Source organism: Ranitomeya imitator, unplaced genomic scaffold (assembly GCF_032444005.1).
Source record: "Ranitomeya imitator isolate aRanImi1 unplaced genomic scaffold, aRanImi1.pri SCAFFOLD_172, whole genome shotgun sequence".
Lineage (NCBI taxonomy): Eukaryota > Metazoa > Chordata > Amphibia > Anura > Dendrobatidae > Ranitomeya > Ranitomeya imitator.
In genome coordinates this window covers 1,182,516-1,198,339 of record NW_027193951.1, presented here as the reverse complement: position 1 = coordinate 1,198,339, position 15,824 = coordinate 1,182,516, and the positions used below count along the sequence as shown (strand labels likewise).

Sequence of the window (15,824 nt, the reverse complement as noted above, 5' to 3'; positions counted from 1 at the left end):
CACCTTAGAAGTCTCCAGTGCTTTCTCTCAAACCATTTTCTAGTGCTTTTTGAAGTGTTTTGGGTCATTGTCCTGCTGGAAGACCCATGACCTCTGAGGGAGACCCAGCTTTCTCACACTGGGCCCTACATTATGCTGCAAAATTTGTTGGTAGTCTTCAGATATGATATGTACCCTTGTACATATTTCCAATTGTCTCATTTGTAATATCCTTGTAATATTTTTATAAACACTGCCTAATCTTTCGGAGTAAAATATTTACATTACTAGTTTTGTTCTTCCTGCTCTAAAATGTACCCTAAGTCTTCTGAAGGGAATTACGCTACTGTTTTGGGTTAGCTTCGGACCCATTTAATCAAAGCTAATGGCAGCATACCTTGTTTTGGGCTTTTGGGAGTCGTTGTAGTGACGGCGGCGTTGATAATTATTGTTCCTGCCTGAGTGGGAGTAGTTATATCGCCTCGCTGCAGTGTGCCCGATAACCAGTACCTAGCAGGCAGCCCTTCTGGCAACTAATTACTCTAGGTGCAGTACCTAATCTGACCTGAGGGTAAGGGGGCGCCAGAGAGCTGCAAGTTTGCAAGCGGAACTGTAAAGCGGATATACATAAATCCCTGCAGTTCGTGTTATATTGCAGAGCAGTGGGATAACTAAAATAAGCCCCTGCGGTAAACTAAGAGGTCAGTAGCCTTGTGTGTGTTTTCATCACATTGTAGAAGTGGAGGGATAACTAAGATAAGCCTCCCTTCACATGTGATAGCTGTCTGTTGGCCTAAAGTCACCCCGATCCGTGACGTAGGGGTGACGGTCACGGTGTGAATCGTGACATTGATGCCTTTGCCCAAAAAGCTCTACTTTTGTCTCATCTGACCAGAGAACATTCTTCCAAAACATTTTAGGCTTTTTCAGGTAAGTTTTGGCAAACTCCAGCCTGGCTTTTTTATGTCTCGGGGTAAGAAGTGGGGTCTTCCTGGGTCTCCTACCATACAGTCCCTTTTCATTCAGACGCCGACGGATAGTACGGGTTGACACTGTTGTACCCTCGGACTGCAGGGCAGCTTGAACTTGTTTAGATGTTAGTTGAGGATCTTTATCCAACATCCGCACAATCTTGCGTTGAAATCTCTTGTCAATTTTCCTTTTCCGTCCACATCTAGGGAGGTTAGCCACAGTGACATGGGCTTTACACTTCTTGATGACACTGCGCACGGTAGACACAGGAACATTCAGGTCTTTGGAGATGGACCTGTAGCCTTGAGATTGCTCATGCTTCCTCACAATTTGGTTTCTCAAGTCCTCAGACAGTTCTTTGGTCTTCATTCCTTTCTCCATGCTCAATGTGGTACACACAAGGACACAGGACAGAGGTTGAGTCAACTTTAATCCATGTCAACTGGCTGCAAGTGTGATTCAGTTATTGCCAACACCTGTTAGGTGCCACAGGTAAGTGACAGGTGCTGTTAATTACACAAATTAGAGAAGCATCACATGATTTTTCGAAAAGTGCCAATACTTTTGTCCACCCCCTTTTTTATGTTTGGTGTGGAATTATATCCAATTTGGCTTTAGGACAATTCTTTTTGTGTTTTTTCATTGAAGACAAATTAACCCCTTCCCGACCTGTGACACAGCGTATGCGTCATGAAAGTCGGTGCCAATCCGACCTGTGACGCATATGCTGTGTCACAGAAAGATCGCGTCCCTGCAGATCGGGTGAAAGGGTTAACTCCCATTTCACCCGATCTGCAGGGACAGGGGGAGTGGTAGTTTAGCCCAGGGGGGGTGGCTTCACCCCCTCGTGGCTACGATCGCTCTGATTGGCTGTTGAAAGTGAAACTGCCAATCAGAGCGATTTGTAATATTTCACCTAAAAAAATGGTGAAATATTACAATCCAGCCATGGCCGATGCTGAAATATCATCGGCCATGGCTGGAAATACTAATGTGCCCCCACCCCACTCCTCCGATCGCCCCCCCAGCCCCCCGATCTGTGGCCCGCTCCCCTCCGTCCTGTGCTCCGCTCCCCCGTCCTCCTGTCCGCTCCCCCCGTGCTCCAATCACACCCCCCCGTGCTCCAATCAAACCCCCCCGCACTCCGATCCCCCCCCCGTGCTCCGATCCACCCCCCCTGCACACCGATCCACCCCCCCTGCACACCGATCCACCCCCCCTGCACACCGATCCACCCGCCCGCACACCGATCACTCTCCCCCATGCTCCGATCCCTCCCCCCCCCGTGCTCCGACGCCCCCCCGTGCCCTGATCTCCCCCCCTGTGCCCTGATCTCCCCCCCTTATACTTACCGATCCTGGCGGGGTCCGTCCGTCTTCTTCCCCGGGCGCCGCCATGTTCCAAAATGGCGGGCGCATGCGCAGTGCGCCCGCCGAATCTGCCGGCTGGCAGATTCGTTCCAATGTGAATTTTGATCACTGTGATATAATCTATCACAGTGGTCAAAATAAAAAAAAACAGTAAATGACCCCCCCCATTTGTCCCCCATAGATAGGGACAATAATAAAATAAAGAATTTTTTTTTTTTTTCACTAAGGTTGGAGTTAGAACTAGGGTTAGGGGTAGGGGTAGGGTTAGGGGTAGGGTTAGGGTTAGGGGTAGGGTTAGGGGTAGGGGTAGGGTTAGGGGTAGGGGTAGGGTTAGGGTTAGGGTTTCGGTATGTGCACACGTATTCTGGTCCTCTGCGGATTTTTCCGCAGAGGATTTGATAAATCCGCAGTGCTAAACCGCTGCGGATTTATGGCAGATTTACCGCGGTTTTTCTGCGCATTTCACTGCGGTTTTACAACTGCGATTTTCTATTGGAGCAGTTGTAAAACCGCTGTGGAATCCGCAGAAAGAAGTGACATGCTGCGGAATGTAAACCGCTGCGTTTCCGTGCAGTTTTTCCGCAGCATGTGTACAGCGATTTTTGTTTCCCATAGGTTTACATTGAAATGTAAACTCATGGGAAACTGCTGCGGATCCGCAGCGTTTTCCGAAGCGTGTGCACATACCTTTAGAATTAGGCTATGTGCACACGGTGCGGATTTGGCTGCGGATCCGCAGCGGATTGGCCGCTGCGGATCCGCAGCAGTGTTCCATCAGGTTTACAGTACCATGTAAACCTATGGAAAACCAAATCCGCTGTGCCCATGGTGCGGAAAATACCGCACGGAAACGCTGCGTTGTATTTTCCGCAGCATGTCAATTCTTTGTGCGGATTCCGCAGCGTTTTACACCTATTCCTCAATAGGAATCCGCAGGTGAAATCCGCAGTAAATCCGCAGGTAAAACGCAGTGCCTTTTACCCGCGGATTTTTCAAAAATGGTGCGGAAAAATCTCACACGAATCCGCAACGTGGGTACATAGCCTTAGGGTTAGGGTTGGGTTGGAATTAGGGTTGTGGTTAGGGTTAGGGGTGTGTTGGGGTTAGGGTTGTGGTTAGGGTTACGGCTACAGTTGGGATAAGGGTTAGGGGTGTGTTGGCGTTAGAATTGAGGGGTTTCCACTGTTTAGGCACATCAGGGGGTCTTCAAACGCAACATGGCGCCACCATTGATTCCAGCCAATCTTTTATTCAAAAAGTCAAATGGTGCTCCTTCCCTTCCGAGCCCCGACGTGTGCCCAAACAGTGGTTTACCCCCACATATGGGGTATCAGTGTACTCAGGACAAACTGGGCAACAATTACTGGGGTCCAATTTCTCCTGTTACCCTTGAGAAAATAATAAATTGCTTGCTAAAACATCATTTTTGAGGAAAGAAAAATGATTTTTTATTTTCACGGCTCTGCGTTGTAAACGTCTGTGAAGCACTTGGGGGTTCAAAGTGCTCACCACATATCTAGATAAGTTCCTTGGGGGGTCTAGTTTCCAAAATGGGGTCACTTGTGGGGGGTTTCTACTGTTTAGGCACACCAGGGGCTCTGCAAACGCAACGTGACGCCCGCAGACCATTCCATCAAAGTCTGCATTTCAAAACGTCACTACTTGACTTCCGAGCCCCGACATGTGCCCAAACAGTGGTTTACCCCCACATATGGGGTATCAGCGTACTCAGAACAAACTGGGCAACAATTACAGGGGTCCAATTTCTCCTGTTACCCTTGAGAAAATAAAAAATTGCTTGCTAAAACATCATTTTTGAGGAAAGAAAAATGATTTTTTATTTTCACGGCTCTGCGTTGTAAACGTCTGTGAAGCACTTGGGGGTTCAAAGTGCTCACCACATATCTAGATAAGTTCCTTGGGGGGTCTAGTTTCCAAAATGGGGTCACTTGTGGGGGGTTGCTACTGTTTAGGCACACCAGGGGCTCTGCAAACGCAACGTGACGCCCGCAGACCATTCCATCAAAGTCTGCATTTCAAAAGTCACTACTTCCCTTCTGAGCCCCGACGTGTGCCCAAACAGTGGTTTACCCCCACATATGGGGTATCAGCGTACTCAGGAGAAACTGGACAACAACTTTTGGGGTCCAATTTCTCCTGTAACCCTTGGGAAAATAAAAAATTCTGGGCTAAAAAATTATTTTTGAGGAAAGAAAACGTATTTATTATTTTCACTGCTCTGTGTTATAAACTTCTGTGAAGCACTTGGGGGTTCAAAGTGCTCACCTCACATCTAGATAAGTTCCTTTCGGGGTCTAGTTTCTAAAATGGGGTCACTTGTGGGGGGTTTCTACTGTTTAGCCACATCAGGGGCTCTGCAAACGCAACGTAACGCCCGCAGAGCATTCCATCAAAGTCTGCATTTCAAAATGTCACTACTTGACTTCCGAGCCCCGACATGTGCCCAAACTGTGGTTTACCCCCACATATGGGGTATCAGCGTACTCAGGAGAAACTGTACAACAACTTTTGGGGTCAAATTTCTCCTGTTACCCTTGGGAAAATAATAAATTGCAGGCTAAAAAATCATTTTAGAGAAAATAAAATTTTTATTTTATTTTCATGGCTCTGGGTTATAAACTTCTGTGAAGCACTTGGAAGTTCAAAGTCCTCACCACACATCTAGATTAGTTCCTTTGGGGGTCTAGTTTCCAAAATGGGGTCATATGTGGGGGATCTCCAATGTTTAGGCACACAGGGGCTCTCCAAACGTGACATGGTGTCCGCTAATGATTGGAGCTAATTTTCCATTTAAAAAGCCAATTGGCGTGCCTTCCCTTCCGAGCCCTGCCGTGCGCCCAAACAGTGGTTTACCCCCACATATGGGGTATCAGCGTACTCAGGACAAACTGGACAACAACATTTGCGGTCCAATTTCTCCTATTACCCTTGGCAAAATAGGAAATTCCAGGCTAAAAATCATTTTTGAGGAAAGAAAAATTATTTTTTATTTTCATGGCTCTGCATTATAAACTTCTGTGAAGCACCTGGGGGTTTAAAGTGCTCAATATGCATCTAGATAAGTTCCTTGGGGGGTCTAGTTTCCAAAATGGGGTCACTTGTGGGGGAGCTCCAATGCATAGGCACACAGGGGCTCTCTAAACGCGACATGGTGTCCGCTAACAATTGGAGCTAATTTTCCATTCAAAAAGTCAAATGGCGCGCCTTCCCTTCCGAGCCCTGCCGTGTGCCCAAACAGTGGTTTACCCCCACATATGAGGTATCGGCGTACTCGGGAGAAATTGCCCAACAAATTTTAGGATTCATTTTATCCTATTGCCCATGTGAAAATGAAAAACTGAGGCGAAAAGAATTTTTTTGTGAAAAAAAAAGTACTTTTTCATTTTTACAGATCAATTTGTGAAGCACCTGAGGGTTTAAAGTGCTCAATATGCATCTAGATAAGTTCCTTGGGGGGTCTAGTTTCCAAAATGGGGTCATTTGTGGGGGAGCTCCAATGTTTAGGCACACGGGGGCTCTCCAAACACGACATGGTGTCCGCTAACGATGGAGATAATTTTTCATTCAAAAAGTCAAATGGCGCTCCTTCCCTTCCGAACCTTACCATGTGCCCAAACAGTGGTTTACCCCCACATGTGAGGTATCGGTGTACTCATGAGAAATTGCCCAACAAATTTTAGGATCCATTTTATCCTGTTGCCCATGTGAAAATGAAAAAAATTGAGGCTAAAAGAATTTTTTTGTGAAAAAAAAGTACTTTTTCATTTTTACGGATCAATTTGTGAAGCCCCCGGGGGTTCAAAGTTCTCACTATGCATCTAGATAAGTTCCTTGGGGCGTCTAGTTTCCAAAATGGGGTCACGTGTGGGGGAGCTCCAATTTTTAGGCACACGGGGGCTCTCCAAACGTGACATGGTGTCCGCTAAAGAGTGGAGCCAATTTTTCATTCAAAAAGTCAAATGGCGCTCCTTCCCTTCCAAGCCCTGCCGTGCGCCCAAACAGTGGTTTACCCCCACATATGAGGTATCAGCGTACTCAGGACAAATTGGACAACAACTTTCGTGGTTCAGTTTCTCCTTGTACCATTGGGAAAATAAAAAAAATGTTGCCAAAAGATAATTTTTGTGACTAAAAAGTTAAATGTTAATTTTTTCCTTCCATGTTGCTTCTGCTGCTGTGAAGCACCTGAAGGGTTAAAAAACTTCTTGAATGTGGTTTTGAGCACCTTGAGGGGTGCATTTTTTAGAATGGTGTCACTTTTGGGTATTTTCAGCCATATAGACCCCTCAAACTGACTTCAAATGTGAGGTGGTCCCTAAAAAAAATGGTTTTGTAAATTTCGTTGTAAAAATGAGAAATCGCTGGTCAAATTTTAACTCTTATAACTTCCTAGCAAAAAAAAAATTTTGTTTCCAAAATTGTGCTGGTGTAAAGTAGACATGTGGGAAATGTTATTTATTAACTATTTTGTGTCACATAACTCTCTGGTTTAACAGAATAAAAATTCAAAATGTGAAAATTGCGAAATTTTCAAAATTTTCGCCAAATTTCCGTTTTTATCACAAATAAACGCAGAATTTATTGACCTAAATTTACCACTAACATGAAGCCCAATATGTCACGAAAAAACAATCTCAGAACCGCTAGGATCCGTTGAAGCGTTCCTGAGTTATTACCTCATAAAGGGACACTGGTCAGAATTGCAAAAAACGGCCAGGTCATTAAGGTCAAAATAGGCTGGGTCATGAAGGGGTTAAATGAAGATAATAATACCCAAGAATTTGTGATTGCAATCATTTTCAGGGAGAAACTGAGTATTATCTGACAGAATTGCAGGGGTGTCAGTACTTTTGGCCACAACTGTACATTAGAGTTGTCCACTCTCCCTCCCTATGCTGTTATTAATCTATGTTCTGGGTGTAAGGTAATAAATGTCATAAAAAAGTGTTAATAATGAAAAGAGATGTAGTGCAATATGTTGTTATCCATTTTGCTTGGTCCTGTTATTTATTCATTGTATGTTTTGGTAGACTAAAGCCTCACAGTAAACGATCCCTGAATATCGGGCACATCCATAGCCTTATTACTGCCCCCTGAAACATGACCACAGTCTAGGGAGAGTCATTGAGAAAAATGAGGAAACACGAACTAAAAACATTTAACTGATCAATATCGTAAAACACAAAAGTAAAACTGTGATGTATTTTATATACTAATAATACAATGATGTCGCTATTCCATGGTGTTTCACCATTCAGAGGTTCCAGGTTCAATGTCAGACACTGAGTGTTGGACACAAAAGGTAATAAGTGTTTGTAGAATAAGGTCCGGCCACCGGCCACTATCTGTATAAAGACTGAATTTTATCAGTTAACAGAATACATAGTTACGTTTGATAAATGTGAAAAAAATGTAAGTAAACCTAGAAGTATTTTTATTTTTTATTGTAATTAATAATAATCTTTATTTTTAGATAGTGCTAAATTCCCTATCAGTATGTCTTTGGAATGTGGGAGGAAACCGGAGAACCCGGAGGAAACCCACGCAAACACGGAGAGAACATACAGACTCTTTGCAGATGTTGTCCAAGGTGGGATTTGAACCCAGCGCTGCAAGGCTGCTGTGCTAACCACTGAGCCACCGTGCTGCCCATATAACTAATAATAGGATGGAAGGATAAGGGAGGGGTGAAACTAGGAACAGAACCAGTAGACACAATCATAGTCAGGGAGTCAGCCGGGGTCAGATGCCAGGTGATCAGTAGAAGAATGTGAAGGTCCTTCTATACAGGTAATTAATAATAGGATAGAAGGACAATTTTTTTTTTGTAATTAATAATAGGATAGAAGGATAAAGGACAGAATCAGTAGACACAATCATAGTCAGGGAGTCAGCCGGGGTCAGATGCCAGGTGATCAGTAAAAGCAGTGATGGTGGATCTGCTGGACTTCTTGTCTTTCAGATGGTTTTAGGGCAACAGGCGCAACAAGCAAATGCTCGAGCAGCCCTGGATAATCCGCGCCGGTGGGATGATAAGATCCGGCGGAAGACGGAACCTGTGAGAACAGAAGTAAATATAATGTAAGTGATGGGACTCCATATGGCACCATACTACTGTGCGGTCACTGTGGCTGCACGGCAGAGGAATATTATCACACAGAGGTCAGGGATCATTGTCAGCCATCATACATGTGAGGTCAGGGATCATTGTCAGCCATCATACATGTGAGGTCAGGGATCATTGTCAGCCATCATACATGTGAGGTCAGGGATCATTGTCAGCCATCATACATGTGAGGTCAGGGATCATTGTCAGCCATCACACATGTGAGGTCATGGATCATTGTCAGCCATCATACATGTGAGGTCAGGGATCATTGTCAGCCATCATACATGTGAGGTCAGGGATCATTGTCAGCCATCATACATGTGAGGTCAGGGATCATTGTCAGCCATCATACATGTGAGGTCAGGGATCATTGTCAGCCATCATACATGTGAGGTCAGGGATCATTGTCAGCCATCATACATGTGAGGTCAGGGATCATTGTCAGCCATCATACATGTGAGATCAGGTATCATTGTCAGCCATCATACATTTGAGGTCAGGGATCATTGCCAGCCATCATACATGTGAGGTCAGGGATCATTGCCAGCCATCATACATGTGAGGTCAGGGATCATTGCCAGCCATCATACATGTGAGGTCAGGGATCATTGTCAGCCATCATACATGTGAGGTCAGGGATCATTGTCAGCCATCATACATGTGAGGTCAGGGATCATTGTCAGCCATCATACATGTGAGGTCAGGGATCATTGTCAGCCATCATACATGTGAGGTCAGGGATCATTGTCAGCCATCATACATGTGAGGTCAGGGATCATTGTCAGCCATCATACACGTGAGGTCAGGGATCATTGTCAGCCATCATACACGTGAGGTCAGGGATCATTGCCAGCCATCATACACGTGAGGTCAGGGATCATTGTCAGCCATCATACACGTGAGGTCAGGGATCATTGTCAGCCATCATACACGTGAGGTCAGGGATCATTGTCAGCCATCATACACGTGAGGTCAGGGATCATTGTCAGCCATCATACACGTGAGGTCAGGGATCATTGTCAGCCATCATACACGTGAGGTCAGGGATCATTGTCAGCCATCATACACGTGAGGTCAGGGATCATTGTCAGCCATCATACACGTGAGGTCAGGGATCATTGTCAGCCATCATACACTTGAGGTCAGGGATCATTGTCAGCCATCATACACGTGAGGTCAGGGATCATTGTCAGCCATCATACACTTGAGGTCAGGGATCATTGTCAGCCATCATACACTTGAGGTCAGGGATCATTGTCAGCCATCATACATTTGAGGTCAGGGATCATTGTCAGCCATCATACATTTGAGGTCAGGGATCATTGTCAGCCATCATACATGTGAGGTCAGGGATCATTGTCAGCCATCATACATGTGAGGTCAGGGATCATTGTCAGCCATCATACATGTGAGGTCAGGGATCATTGTCAGCCATCATACATGTGTGGTCAGGGATCATTGTCAGCCATCATACATGTGAGGTCAGGGATCATTGTCAGCCATCATACATGTGAGGTCAGGGATCATTGTCAGCCATCATACATGTGAGGTCAGGGATCATTGTCAGCCATCATACATGTGAGGTCAGGGATCATTGTGAGCCATCATACATGTGAGGTCAGGGATCATTGTCAGCCATCATACATGTGTGGTCAGGGATCATTGTCAGCCATCATACATGTGAGGTCAGGGATCATTGTCAGCCATCATACATGTGAGGTCAGGGATCATTGTCAGCCATCATACATGTGAGGTCAGGGATCATTGTCAGCCATCATACATTTGAGGTCAGGGATCATTGTCAGCCATCATACATTTGAGGTCAGGGATCATTGTCAGCCATCATACATGTGAGGTCAGGGATCATTGTCAGCCATCATACATGTGAGGTCAGGGATCATTGTCAGCCATCATACATGTGAGGTCAGGGATCATTGTCAGCCATCATACATGTGAGGTCAGGGATCATTGTCAGCCATCATACATGTGAGGTCAGGGATCATTGTCAGCCATCACACATGTGAGGTCATGGATCATTGTCAGCCATCATACATGTGAGGTCAGGGATCATTGTCAGCCATCATACATGTGAGGTCAGGGATCATTGTCAGCCATCATACATGTGAGGTCAGGGATCATTGTCAGCCATCATACATGTGAGGTCAGGGATCATTGTCAGCCATCATACATGTGAGGTCAGGGATCATTGTCAGCCATCATACATGTGAGGTCAGGGATCATTGTCAGCCATCATACATGTGAGGTCAGGTATCATTGTCAGCCATCATACATTTGAGGTCAGGGATCATTGCCAGCCATCATACATGTGAGGTCAGGGATCATTGCCAGCCATCATACATGTGAGGTCAGGGATCATTGCCAGCCATCATACATGTGAGGTCAGGGATCATTGTCAGCCATCATACATGTGAGGTCAGGGATCATTGTCAGCCATCATACATGTGAGGTCAGGGATCATTGTCAGCCATCATACATGTGAGGTCAGGGATCATTGTCAGCCATCATACATGTGAGGTCAGGGATCATTGTCAGCCATCATACATGTGAGGTCAGGGATCATTGTCAGCCATCATACACGTGAGGTCAGGGATCATTGTCAGCCATCATACACGTGAGGTCAGGGATCATTGCCAGCCATCATACACGTGAGGTCAGGGATCATTGTCAGCCATCATACACGTGAGGTCAGGGATCATTGTCAGCCATCATACACGTGAGGTCAGGGATCATTGTCAGCCATCATACACGTGAGGTCAGGGATCATTGTCAGCCATCATACACGTGAGGTCAGGGATCATTGTCAGCCATCATACACGTGAGGTCAGGGATCATTGTCAGCCATCATACACGTGAGGTCAGGGATCATTGTCAGCCATCATACACGTGAGGTCAGGGATCATTGTCAGCCATCATACACTTGAGGTCAGGGATCATTGTCAGCCATCATACACGTGAGGTCAGGGATCATTGTCAGCCATCATACACTTGAGGTCAGGGATCATTGTCAGCCATCATACACTTGAGGTCAGGGATCATTGTCAGCCATCATACATTTGAGGTCAGGGATCATTGTCAGCCATCATACATTTGAGGTCAGGGATCATTGTCAGCCATCATACATGTGAGGTCAGGGATCATTGTCAGCCATCATACATGTGAGGTCAGGGATCATTGTCAGCCATCATACATGTGAGGTCAGGGATCATTGTCAGCCATCATACATGTGTGGTCAGGGATCATTGTCAGCCATCATACATGTGAGGTCAGGGATCATTGTCAGCCATCATACATGTGAGGTCAGGGATCATTGTCAGCCATCATACATGTGAGGTCAGGGATCATTGTCAGCCATCATACATGTGAGGTCAGGGATCATTGTGAGCCATCATACATGTGAGGTCAGGGATCATTGTCAGCCATCATACATGTGTGGTCAGGGATCATTGTCAGCCATCATACATGTGAGGTCAGGGATCATTGTCAGCCATCATACATGTGAGGTCAGGGATCATTGTCAGCCATCATACATGTGAGGTCAGGGATCATTGTCAGCCATCATACATTTGAGGTCAGGGATCATTGTCAGCCATCATACATTTGAGGTCAGGGATCATTGTCAGCCATCATACATGTGAGGTCAGGGATCATTGTCAGCCATCATACATGTGAGGTCAGGGATCATTGTCAGCCATCATACATGTGAGGTCAGGGATCATTGTCAGCCATCATACATGTGAGGTCAGGGATCATTGTCAGCCATCATACATGTGATAATCCCATCACTGACAGATGACATCTGCTCCACATGAATTATTCTCACTGACATCACACAACATGGAGCTGATTCTCACACTTACCTCGTCTCTTTTTCCCCTTTTTTCCATTTTCTGATGTTTCTTCGTCTTTACTCAGATTTATTGGAGATTTTCTTTCCTCCTGAGCTGGAAATTCTAATCAGAAAGTAAAATAAAAACCTCAGTAATGACGTATCCTAATGGGATCTGCTTTGTCTCCTGTATATAGTAGGATTGTTCTAGTCCTGTCTCCTATAGTCCTGATAATCTGGTATCTACTGTATAATTGTCTAAGGGTCACTTCCGTCTTTCTGTCTGTCTGTAACGGAAATCCCAAGTCGCTGATTGGTTGCGGCAAAACAGCCACGACCAATCAGTGATGGGCACAGTCCGGCGGCAAAATGGCCGTTCCTTACTCCCCGCAGTCAGTGCCCGCAGTCCATACTCCCCCCCCAGTCAGCGCTCACACAGGGTTAATGGCAGCGTTAACGAACCGCGTTATGCCGCGGTGTAATGCACTCCGTTAACGCAGCTATTAACCCTGTGTGACCAACTTTTTACTATTGATGATGCCTATGCAGCATCAATAGTAAAAAGATCTAATGTTAAAAATAATAATAAAAAAAAAAAAATAGTTATATACTCACCGTCCGTCGGCCCCTCGGATCCAGAATAGGCCTTTCCCTCTCCTCGCGACGCTCCGTTGACCGCTCCTTGCATTGCGATCTCGCGAGACCGCTACGTCATCATCTTGCAAGACCGCAATGCACTCTTGAGACCGGAGTGTGCGAGGAGCATCGGTAAGCGCTTCGCCTGGATCCGTGGGCCAACGAAAGGTGAGTATATAACTATTTTTTACTTTAATTCTTTTTTTAACAGGGATATGATGCCCACATTGCTATATACTACGTGGGCTGTGCAATATAGTACGTGGGCTGTGCAATATACTACGTGGGCTGTGCAATATACTACGTGGGCTGTGCTATATACTGTGTGGGCTGTGCAATACACTATATGGGCTGTGCAATATACTATATGGGCTGTGCAATATACTGTGTGGGCTGTGCAATATACTACGTGGGCTGTGCAATATACTAACTGGGCTGTGCAATATACTACGTGGGCTGTGCTATATACTACGTGGGCTGTGCAATACACTGCATGGGCTGTGCAATATACTGCGTGGGCTGTGCTATATACTACATGGGCTGTGCAATATACTAACTGGGCTGTTAAATATACTACGTGGGCTGTGCAATATACTAACTGGGCTGTGCAATATAGTACGTGGGCTGTGCAATATACTGCGTGGGCTGTGCTATATACTGCGTGGGCTGTGCAATACACTGCATGGGCTGTGCAATATACTATGTGGGCTGTGCAATATACTATGTGGGCTGTGCAATATACTGCATGGGCTGTGCAATATGCTGCGTGGGCTGTGCAATATACTGCGTGGGCTGTGCTATATACTGCATGGGCTGTGCAATATACTACGTGGGCTGTGCAATATACTATGTGGGCTGTGCAATATACTGCGTGGGCTGTGCAATATACTGCATGGGCTGTGCAATATACTGCGTGGGCTGTGCTATATACTACGTGGGCTGTGCAATATACTAACTGGGCTGTGCAATATACTACGTGGGCTGTGCAATATACTACGTGGGCTGTGCAATGTACTATGTGGCTGTGCAAAACACTACATGGCTGTGCTATACACTACGGGGGCTGTGTTATACACTACGTGGGCTGTGTTATACACTACGTGGCCTGTGTTATACACTACGTGGCCTGTGTTATACACTACTTGGCCTGTGTTATACACTACGTGGGCTGTTATACGCTACGTGGGCTATGTTATATGCTACATGGGCTATTATAAACTATGTGGCTGTGTTATATGCTATGTGGGCTGTTATACACTCCGTGGGCTGTGTTATATACTACGTGGCTGTGCTATATACTCCGTGGGCTGTGCTATATACTCCTTGGGCTGTGCGATATACTACGTGGCTGTGCTATATACTGCGTGGCTGTGCAATATACTACGTGGCTGTGCAATATACTATGTGGCTGTGCAATATACTTCGTGGCTGTGCTATTTACTACGTGGGCTGTTATATACTACGTGGCTGTGCTACATACTATGTGGCCGGCCGCGAACAATCAGACAAGCGGAGTCCGGCCACGAATTGGCGCGGGAATAGAACCACGCTTCGCTAATTGGTCGCGGCCGGCCGAAGACTGTGTATTCAATGTATTATTCTAAAATCTTCATAAATAAACTACATACATATTCTACAATACTCGATGCGTTAGAATCGGGCTACCATCTAGTTATATCATAATAGGGCAGAATAAGTCCTATATAATGTACATAATCCCATCTGAGGGGCATTAGATGTGTCACTGATCTAGAGCAGTAAGGGCCCTGTGTGCCACCATGTGGTGCATCACTGATGATATTCTACTATAAGAGATTATGTCACCTTATGATGATGGAGGTTACTGGACGCTACAACGTATCTCACAGAATCCATGAAAGAAACTACAAAATTAGGGAACTAGAGGTACAGTATGGGCCCATGGGCAACATAATTGGGATCCATGAAACATGGATAACATAGGAGACCTATTACAGAAAAACCATGTGGATATATTTGAGCCTTGAAGTCAACATTCCCATTGTTGGTGCTGTAGACATGGACATACCTGATAGTGGGGACGAGGATGACAAGATGATAATAGCGTCGTCATCAGATTCTTTCTGCCTGTTTCGAAGAATAAAAACATGTAAATTGCAAGAAAACACAGTATAAAAGGGGTTGTCTCACTAGAAGAACATGGACTAATGGGCCTAATAAGACATATGACTGCCATAGTGGGGAAGGTCTTCTGCTCAACGCTACCTTCTATAGATTGGAGCGGAATTAAGAATGTCTGGCATGTAATAATACATCTCTCCTACAGTGTAGGCAGCATGAAAAATGCATGACCGGTCACAGGTACGCAGATATGGGCTGTTATCACGAGCGGTTTCCTCTAACCTTGGGATGGTGGATTCTGCATTTGATACTATGGTAATTATGTCCTATATTTGGTGTTGTGCACATAAATCAGCCTAGACCTCCCAATAATGACCCCATAATCTACTCACATTTCTGAAATATTTGTGCTGGATTCTTGGGTATGATCTGGAGAAGACTTGGGATTCTCATTAATCTTCATCCTGGTAACGGTGGTACAGAGCTACATGCGGAAGCAATAAGATATTAAATAATTGTATGTCTACCTTCATAGGTCTTTTATATATATTTTGGATGTATTAACACATACTTACTTTAGAAAGCCTTTCAGAAGATGATGTAAAATTTTTGAAGACAAGGCTCTCATTGTCCTCACTTATGCCCTTCTCACCCTCTGAGACCAGATGTTTTTCCATATTAGAATGGTCTGCAAGACATAGGTAATGAAGTGTTATTAGAGGTTGTCAGTATAACACAGTCACCATTTATTAATGGGAACCAATTGTCACAAAATAAGGAAGACGAGGCA

General features: G+C 45.2%; 1 long non-coding RNA gene across 1 annotated transcript; it reads right to left on the bottom strand.

The window, feature by feature from the left end:
• Positions 1-12,329: 12,329 nt before the first annotated feature.
• Positions 12,330-15,454, bottom strand: LOC138654440 (uncharacterized). The gene is made up of 3 exons (XR_011316294.1): positions 15,427-15,454; positions 14,982-15,040; positions 12,330-12,422 (listed from the first exon to the last, which is right to left on the bottom strand). It is a non-coding gene; the product is annotated as an uncharacterized lncRNA (long non-coding RNA).
• Between the last annotated feature and the right edge of the window lie 370 nt (positions 15,455-15,824).